This window comes from Dermochelys coriacea, chromosome 7 (assembly GCF_009764565.3).
Source record: "Dermochelys coriacea isolate rDerCor1 chromosome 7, rDerCor1.pri.v4, whole genome shotgun sequence".
NCBI classification, from domain to species: domain Eukaryota; kingdom Metazoa; phylum Chordata; order Testudines; family Dermochelyidae; genus Dermochelys; species Dermochelys coriacea.
In genome coordinates this window covers 110,160,857-110,169,810 of record NC_050074.1, presented here as the reverse complement: position 1 = coordinate 110,169,810, position 8,954 = coordinate 110,160,857, and the positions used below count along the sequence as shown (strand labels likewise).

At 39.3% G+C, this 8,954-nt stretch overlaps 1 long non-coding RNA gene across 1 annotated transcript; it reads left to right on the top strand.

Annotated features, from left to right (window-relative positions):
* The first annotated feature begins 339 nt into the window (after window positions 1-339).
* Window positions 340-7,125, top strand: LOC122461051. Its single transcript, XR_006282749.1, has 2 exons — window positions 340-5,272; window positions 5,407-7,125. It is a non-coding gene; the product is annotated as an uncharacterized LOC122461051 (long non-coding RNA).
* The last annotated feature ends 1,829 nt before the right edge of the window (window positions 7,126-8,954 follow it).

Sequence of the window (8,954 nt, the reverse complement as noted above, 5' to 3'; positions counted from 1 at the left end):
GCGGCTACACATTAGGAAATATTTCTAGTCTTTTTACGTTTCCTTGACTCTGACTTTATACACACAAGGGCAGATACTCAAAAACACAACCTGAGTTCATAGATTCATAGATACTAAGGTCAGAAGGGACCATTCTGATCATCTAGTCTGACCTCCTGCACAATACAGGCCACAGAATCTCACCCACCCACTCCTACGAAAAACCTCACCTATGTCTGAGCTATTGAAGTCCTCAAATCGTGGTTTAAAGACTTCAAGGAGCAGAGAATCTTCCCTCAAGTGATCCGTGCCCCATGCTACAGAGGAAGGCGAAAAACCTCCAGGGCCTCTTCCAATCAGGCATCTTACCTGTGTTTGTGCCTTTGAGATCTTATTCTTGGTGTACTATAGCTTTATAGAACTGGACATACTAGTATAAACACATTGAAATCCGATACACTGAAAGTAACACTGAAAACTGGAAAATGGTTAGAGCAGTAAAAATATACCTGTTTGTCTTGTTGCATAGCCATAAAGTAACAGTTTTTCAGTAAGCAGTCTGAAACTAACTTTGCTTTGTAATCTTCTAGGAAGAACTTAAATTCTTTGCAAGGAAACCTACTTTCTGAGCCAGACATCCAATGTTTCTGCAGAAATGTCCATGAAACCGGTCCAAAGGTTCTGCAGTAGCACTTTTGTTATATGAAAAATAGAACTTTTTTTTCCTGGCCTTTGCACAGATGGGTGTAGCATGTGGTTTTACATAGAGATTTTATACTAAAAATCAAAAATTTAGTAATCCATATTTATACTATTAAAAATTGAATGTTTGGTATTTTGAAGCTGTAAGAACTCATAATTAACTATATACAAGCAATATTAATTTGAGAGATTTTTGTTTATGTATTGTAAAGTAAGGAAGTCTATTTTAGAATATGGAGAAGGAATTAGGTATCTATATATAAAATAGATACTTATTGCAGTTAGTCCAAGAGAACTACTGCTACAATCCCCTATTTTCAGGGGTGTATAATCCTACTTCAGATATTTACACGAGACAGAAACTTTGCAGTTAGTTTAGACACAGAAGCATTTTTTAAATGAATGGCATATTGACTGTAAAAAGAAAAGTAGTGCTTGTGGCACCTTAGAGACTAACTGTGTTTTGCATATCAGTGCTCTCTGACTTTTTTCCATTTGTATAACTTAAGGGGTGTTTTTTAATGGTCCAGATAAGTTTAAAGATCATACAGAAAGAAACACAGTTAGGGCCTGAGCCTCAAGTCCATTGAAGTTAATCTTTCCATTGAGTTCAACATGCTTTGGATCAGGTCTTGAGCATCTCTAGAACTATAACTACAGGGTTAGAGTGAAAATTTATTTCCCTGGATTCTTCTAAAAAATGCAGGCTTTTATTAAAATAACATATAGTTGAAATAACATGCATAGTTTAGGATAACTCACAAAAAAGTGGAGTTCTCATTTGCCAACTAAATATTTGATATTTAATTATTTTTTTTTTATGTTCAGTCTTGGAGACGCTTTAGTTGCAGATTTCCTTATTGTTTGTCTCAGACCTTTCCTTCTAATGTTTTTTTGTATGAAAACAAATGAAACTTAATTTTGCACTTCAGGAATTATACATATTGCAAAGTTATATGCAATATATATTGCAAAGCCTATAAAACATTATGATTTTTTTTTTCCTGAACCCCTTGCCCTGTGTATTTCATGTAAATTGTTCTTGAATAGTCATGGTCATCAAGTGACAGGCTTCAGTTTTTAAATTACAATAAAATAATAGAAATATTTAGTAACGTGGTAACTTAAAACATTTACAATATTTCAACCACAATGTCTAATTTTAAAAGAATCATGTTGTGTTTTTGTTTACATTGAAAGTACAGCAAGGTGGTATAAGCAAACTTGTAGTAGGTGGGAGACAGAATTTCAATGGAAGGTGTGCAAAATTAGGTTTAAATTCCCTGCAGCCCCCAGGTGATGCACTTATCCTTTGAGGAGAAAATTGGGCCATTTGCACTTGTATGAAGTAGTGCATCACCTACACTACTACAACCTTATTCCATATATAACAAAACAGAACCGATGTAGATCATAACCAGTTTGTTTTGCTAACTTTCAAAGGAACAGATGGTAATGTCCTTGTTGAAATTTAACTTATTCTTTCTATCTCCGGAAGTCAGTGAACTGTGTTCCTCTAGAGTAGTATTTTTCTTCCTAATGGTTTTTTGACATCTACAGATTCTACAAGGGTTAAAAGGAGAGTTTGAGTGTAACTGGTAAAATCAGCAATCCTTTGTTAACCAAGTGTGGTACTGCGCTGAGAAGTGACAGTATGAGACTCCAGGTTAGTTCTGATTTCCATAATGGTTATGTTCAACCTACAAATAGCCGTTTTTGCAACTGTCAGCCCTACAAACGCAATATATGGGTCTGAAAGTCAAGCTGGATCCTTTTTTACTCCTTTATCATTCTTAATAGTAAGATTCTGCAGGTTAAATTCTGAGTTATGCCTTTTCTTCTCTATTGCCTTCTAGGATTGGGTAAAAGAGGAATGCATTTGGCCTTGCCATTGAAACTAAATGGTGGTGGTGATAACCAACCCAGTAGAGAAACCAACTCCCTCTCCCAGTTGCATTGGCTTTGCAGTGTTACCAAAGGTTTAAAGTAGAAAAAAATGGATGTATATAGTTTGATCTGACTCAGATTTGCATTGGGAGCATACTGAATTACATGGTACCTTTGTATAGCTACTGTTAGCACAGAACAGCATTTTAAAGCACATACCGTTACCCACCATTTCCATAGTCCAGTCTACACACAGATTTTGTACTGATGTAACTTTCAGTTAGGGATGTAATATATTTTTTTAAACCAAAAAGTTATACTGGTATGTCTCCTAATGTGGACACAGTTATGCCAATATAAAAGTGTTTATACCACTGTAGCTTATTCCTGTATGGGAAAGGGAATACTGAAATAACTGCATCCATAAGAGGGCTGTACCACTTTAACTACACCAGTATAGTAAAAACGGTACAGCATCTGTGTATACAAGGCCTTAGTTTCTGTAGAGGTAAGGCTTAACTTGAGATATGAGAGTTAATAACGTAATAATAACGTATTGCCAAGTCAAGTACTTCAAAGTTAGGAAATGTCAGAATTAAGGTTGCCTGTACAACATTAATTCAGCCCCCTTGTTTGTATGCATAATTCTCTCTTTACAATACATGCTATTTTTTCCACAGGACCCTTGCCTCATTCAGTGCACAGAACTTAAGGAGCAGCTATTGAATATTTTATTTTTCTCCTCATTGTTCAATGTGTGGCCCCATGCCTTATTTACTGCACACTATTCAAACCCTGCTCTGAAGAATTAATTTCCTAATGGGCTTTTCTGTGGTGCCAAACAATATATAATATTTGAGTGCTTCACAACTATTAATTTCCTTTCACAACACACATCTGAGGTAAGGGGTCATTATCCCAGTTTTAAAGATGGGGAGCTGAGGAACAGAAAAATTAAGGTCAAAATATCCACTAATTTTGGGTGCCTAATTGGAGATGCCTGTTTTTTCGAGTGCTTCACATTAAATAGCACTTTATAGGTTCAAAGTACAGTTCTCTTTGTCTTCAGCTGCAGGTGTGAGCGCTCAGCACTTCTGTGAATCAGAATCCAGACTATCAAGTTGGACACCCAGAAAATGAGGAATGCACAATTAGTGAATATCTGAGAAAAGTTTGAGAGTGACTTGACTAGCATCACATAGGAACTCTGGCAGAGGCACAGACAGAATCCAGCTCTCCAGGGCAGCATTCAGCTACCTTAACCATGAAACCATCCTTTTGTCTTACTGTAGTCCCCTGCCATCTTCTGCCTTAACCACTACATACTTTCTAATCTGGTATCCTACAGCCACAATCTCCTTCACTACACAACCCTGTTCCATCTCCAGAGCAGGTTCATCCTGTGCACTTAATGAAGCAGAGGGAAAATAGTTGGGATTATGTAACGTGAGTGTCTCATGATGCATATGCCCAAGGGGGCTGAATTCAGTTTCACATGCAAACTTTATACAGGTATTTTTTAATTTTCAGTTGTTTGACTTTGCAACTTTAATGTTCTTTAAATGCTTGTGTATAATTTCATAGTCTTTTAAAAAAAGCAATCTAAAAAACCAATTTCCATCATCTGGCATCATATTGACATTCACATGGTTCATCAGCAGGGTTGGAACCTTTAGATTCATCACACAGATCTCTACCATTTGAGCTAACAAAGTAAAGGATAGCAGTAGTAGGTTGTCATCCTGCATGCAGACCGACATAAGAGGAGGAATGGGACACTTCTGCTCGTGCATTTCACAGATATTTGCTGAGGGCAATCCGGATTCCAATCCAGGCTTTGGAGGGAAGTGTGTCCCAGGGGACCCAGATTCTTCTGCCTATTTCTTCTCAAGTACAACCCCTTTTACCCAACCCCTTCCCCCTGTACCAGTCCTTTTTTTTTTTTTTTTTTTTTCCCCCCCTCTCCCAACCCAGCTCCTTCTTCCTGTCACATTCTCCTCCTCTATCTAGTCCCAGTCTCCACTGCTTAGGCTTCTCATCACAGGCGCCTTGCCCAGCAAGTTCTAGCCTCAAGCCTCTGGATTTTCTGTCCCCCCCTTACTAGTTTCATTGCCCAGCCAGTCTCCCACCCCCACACCGTGGCCTCCAGTCATACCTGCCCATGTTGCCTGGTCCCCTTGACTCCCAATCTTCTCCCCAGCTGCTTGTCCAATCTCAATGTGTCTGCCCCATTCCATATTCCAGTCTCTTTACCCATCTGGTCCCACCTACACCTCAGCTCCTCATCGGATCCGTCTCCCTCCTCATCACCTCACTGGTTCTCACTCTGTCTCCCTGCCTGCTCATCTGATTTCAATCTCCTCCCCTCACCAACTGGCTCCCAGTTTCCCACACCACATTTATTCATAGATTAATTGGCTTTGAATCTCAGCCTGTTGCAATCCCTCTCCTCCCAGTCCTAGACTTCTTGCCAAGTTTGTCACAGTTATTCCTGCTCCCAGTTACTTTGCCTACCAATCCCAGTCTCCCCCACGTAACTCCTGGTATCAATTTACCTCTCCCCCTACCAACCTCCAGTTCCACAGTACCCACCCCCCACCAAAGCAGGTCTGTCTCTTGACCCCTCTACACATGAATCAACAGCTTTCTTCCCCCCATGCTGTCTGGGTCCAGCAGAGGGCCATCGAGAACACAGTAGAGACAGGTTTCATAGTAGCAGCCGTGTTAGTCTGTATTCGCAAAAAGAAAAGGAGTACTTGTGGCACCTTAGAGACTAACAAATTTATTAGAGCATAAGCTTTCGTGAGCTACAGCTCACTTCATCGGATGCATTTACAGTAGAGACGGTGTCCCTGGTCTCAGTTCAGGTGTTGAGACCTAACATATGTCATAGCAGCCTAGAGTTACATTTGTTGGTTAAGTCCTGCTCAGCCCCAACGTGGAGCATGCCCAGGATGGACAGATCTTCAGGGAATTTTTGCTGCTAAAATGTAAAGTCTCTACTGAGCATGTACAAATGCAATTTTTCAAAGACATAACTTGGCCAAATTTGGGGAGATTTTCATGGAGATGGCAAAAGGATACATCCTTGACACAAATGGCATCCCCTGCCCAATTTCTAGTCCTTGCTCCCAAGCATAGGGGCATTAGAGCTTTTCAAAGAAAAGGTTGCCAGAATTTTTAATATGGCAAATCAATGAATTTATCCCTTGTTCTTGGCAATGGCTTAGTCGTTTTAGCCAAAATTTTCCAATAGTCTGATGCAACACCTGGTATGGAAGATTTTAGCCTGAATGGTTAAAGTTTGGCAGTTATCAGCAACTGAAAACAGGGTTTGCAGTGTATTGGACACCTTAAATAATAAGAGGTTCTTCCAGCTGTGCTTATATTATGAGAGTAACTTTCCACACATGGAGCTGCAAGTATCATTTAGCTTAAATTACTACAGACTGTAACATATTAATGTGTAATGCCAGAGGATTTTAGTGTGTTTAGAATCGGCATGAGTAACTAAATTGATGTGTTGTCTTCATCTTTGTGTGGGTGTGTTTCCAAAGGGGTCCTACAGGGATTGAGTCTTGGCCCTTTGCTATTTAACATTTCGATCAGTGATCTGGAAGAAAACATAAAATCACTGATAAAGTTTCCAGATCACACAAAAATTGGGGAAGTGGTGAATGATGAAGAGGACGAGTCACAGATTCAAAACAATCTGGATCACTTGGAAAACTGGGCTCAAGCAAACTGTGCTTTAATACAGCTAAATGTAAATGTATACATCTAGGAACAAAGAATGAAGATCATATTTACAGGATGGGGAACTCAGTGATTCTGAAAAAGATTTGAGGGCATGATGGATAATCAGTTGAAAATGAGCTTTCAGTGTGACACTGCAGCCAAAAGAGCTAGAGTAATCCTGGGGATGCATAAACAGGGGAATCTTAAACAGGAATAGAGAAGTTATTTTACCTCTGCATTTGGCATTGGTGGCTGGAATGCTGTGTCCAGTTTTGGTGCCCACAATTTAGGAAGGATATTCATAAATTGGAAAGGGCTCAGGGAAGAGCCATGAGAATTATTAGAAAACATGCCTTAAACAGATTAGTTTAACAAAACGGTTAAGGGAGTGACTTGATTACATCTGCATGGGCAACAGCTCTTCATTCTAACATAAAAAGGTATAAAATTATGCAATGGTTGGAAATTGAAGCTAGACAAATTCAGACTGGAAATATGGTGTAGATTTTTAAAGGTGAGAGTAGTTAACCATTGGAACAATTTAGCAAGGCTCATGGTGGATACTCTATCACTGCCAATTTTTAAGTTTGGATGTTCTTCTAAAAGATAGGCTCTAGAAATTATTTGGGGGGATGTTCTATGGCCTGTGTTGTACTGGAGGTCAGTCTAGATGATCACAGTGGTCCCCTGGGGCCTTGGAATTTATTAATCTAGGTTTGTTTAGAGCTGGTCCATTATAGTTCTTTTGCGTTGCTTTCTTAATTGTTCACACTAGCCTTTACTGAGGCTAATATTAAACATTGTAAAAAAAAAAAAAAAGTATATTCTGTTGATAGTAATGAGGGTTAACATAGGTGTTATATGTGTAAACCCCTTCTAAATTCACCTTTAGTATGTTGCTGGTACAGGAATCATGATGGAACAATAGGACAGAGGTGTAACAATGCAACTGTAGGATTTATTATGACTTTACTGTAGCAATTAGAACTGTTTCCCTCCCTTTGAAAATGATGGTTCTTGGATACTTTTATTAAAAAAAACGTATATAGCCAAAAATACTATTAATTAGTGAGCTGATCTAAATGAGCTACTCACAATCCTTTAATAGTCACATCACTGAACTCTCTACATCATCCCTGTAGTATAGCTTTTGCTGCCATTACTGTGTGAGAAGGGCTTTGTTTTTCTTCCTACTACTAGTTGTGGTTTTTACAGTATATTCCTTCGGAGAGCTATATAATACCACTGACTGAATATACAGATATCCTCTGTAGGAGTAGCAAAAGCTCTACTGTCACTCTAAATATAATCAGGCAAGAGGAAAAATAAAATTGATTATGGCATGCAACAGTACTAAGTAGCAGTCAGGGTGCTGTGTATAATATGATTAAGCAGCCATTCCTGTAGCCTCCTAGTTCACAGTTTTGCTAACATGCCACAAATTCTCAAAAATAGCTATTTTCCTACCAGCTTCTTTTGTGCCTGCCTCTGCTTTCCTCTAAGGAAGAATTGTAAGGACTGCATGGAAGCTACAAAGTGAGAGAAAATGAGAACCTTCAGATTTACAATAGCAGGGGTCTGCCTTATGCCATCTTCTCTCTGACGCCATGGCAAAGATAGGGCTGAAAGTGCTAATTTGGGAGTGGTGTTTTGTTTAGAGATTGTTTCTGTAAAATCAATTATGAAATAATTGATAAGATGTAGGCATTATCACCTGCAACCTGTGCAGTCCCACACCTTGCAGAGCTGCTTCAGTAATGGAGTTGGAGCCCCCTGCTAACCATGATTCTGCTGTGTTGTATTCACCATACAGCTTCATAACCAGGTACCATGACAGCTGGATACTCTGCCAGTTATTTGGTGGCCTGCTACAACTACTCGCCTTCCGCCCCATGAAAAACCTATTTGTTTCTCCTCAGCTCTCTGAGTTAAGTGGAGGGACAGTGAATAAGGAATAATAAACAGGTTAGGGATTAATCCAGAATACCTTCCCCAAGCTTGTTTCCCCTCACAGAAGCTCCTCCACAGACTTAGAGGAGCTGTTTGCATTGTCACCCTTTTCTCCCTAGTGTAGATACACATGCTGAAGTTGCTTGAAGCAATAATAATGCAGGAAATGTGCCTTCATTCTCTTCTCTGGGGCGGTTTTCACATGCAACCTAATTTGGATGAATACAGTCACTCTGTAGAAATAAGGATTTATTTCTAACCCCTCTCACTATAGGATCAGAAAACCACAGCTGCTGTCTTCTTCGGGTCTGACCCAAAGCCCACTGAAGTCAAGGGAAAAGACTCCTTTTGATTTCAGTGGCCTTTGAATCAGGCCTCAAAACTTTCACCTGAAGAGTGAATTTCAGGGGAAGTCTATGAGGTTGGTTCTGTAGTTTGTTTCTGGACACCCTCTCCCAGAACATCTTCCCAATTAAATTAAAGCAAAGTTGCGTCAGGGTTGTACTGTTTTAAAATAATTTCATTAACCAGTAAACCCAACTTGACTCCCACATGTCACTTATTTTTTTTATCCCTTGATCAAATCTATTGACTTCTATTTTTGGGGTGCAGGGGGGAATCTTGTTCTTACCCTACATTATGGGCTCAAAGTCACCTCCTCAGATGAAAATATTAATACTACATTGCCACCTCAGTCA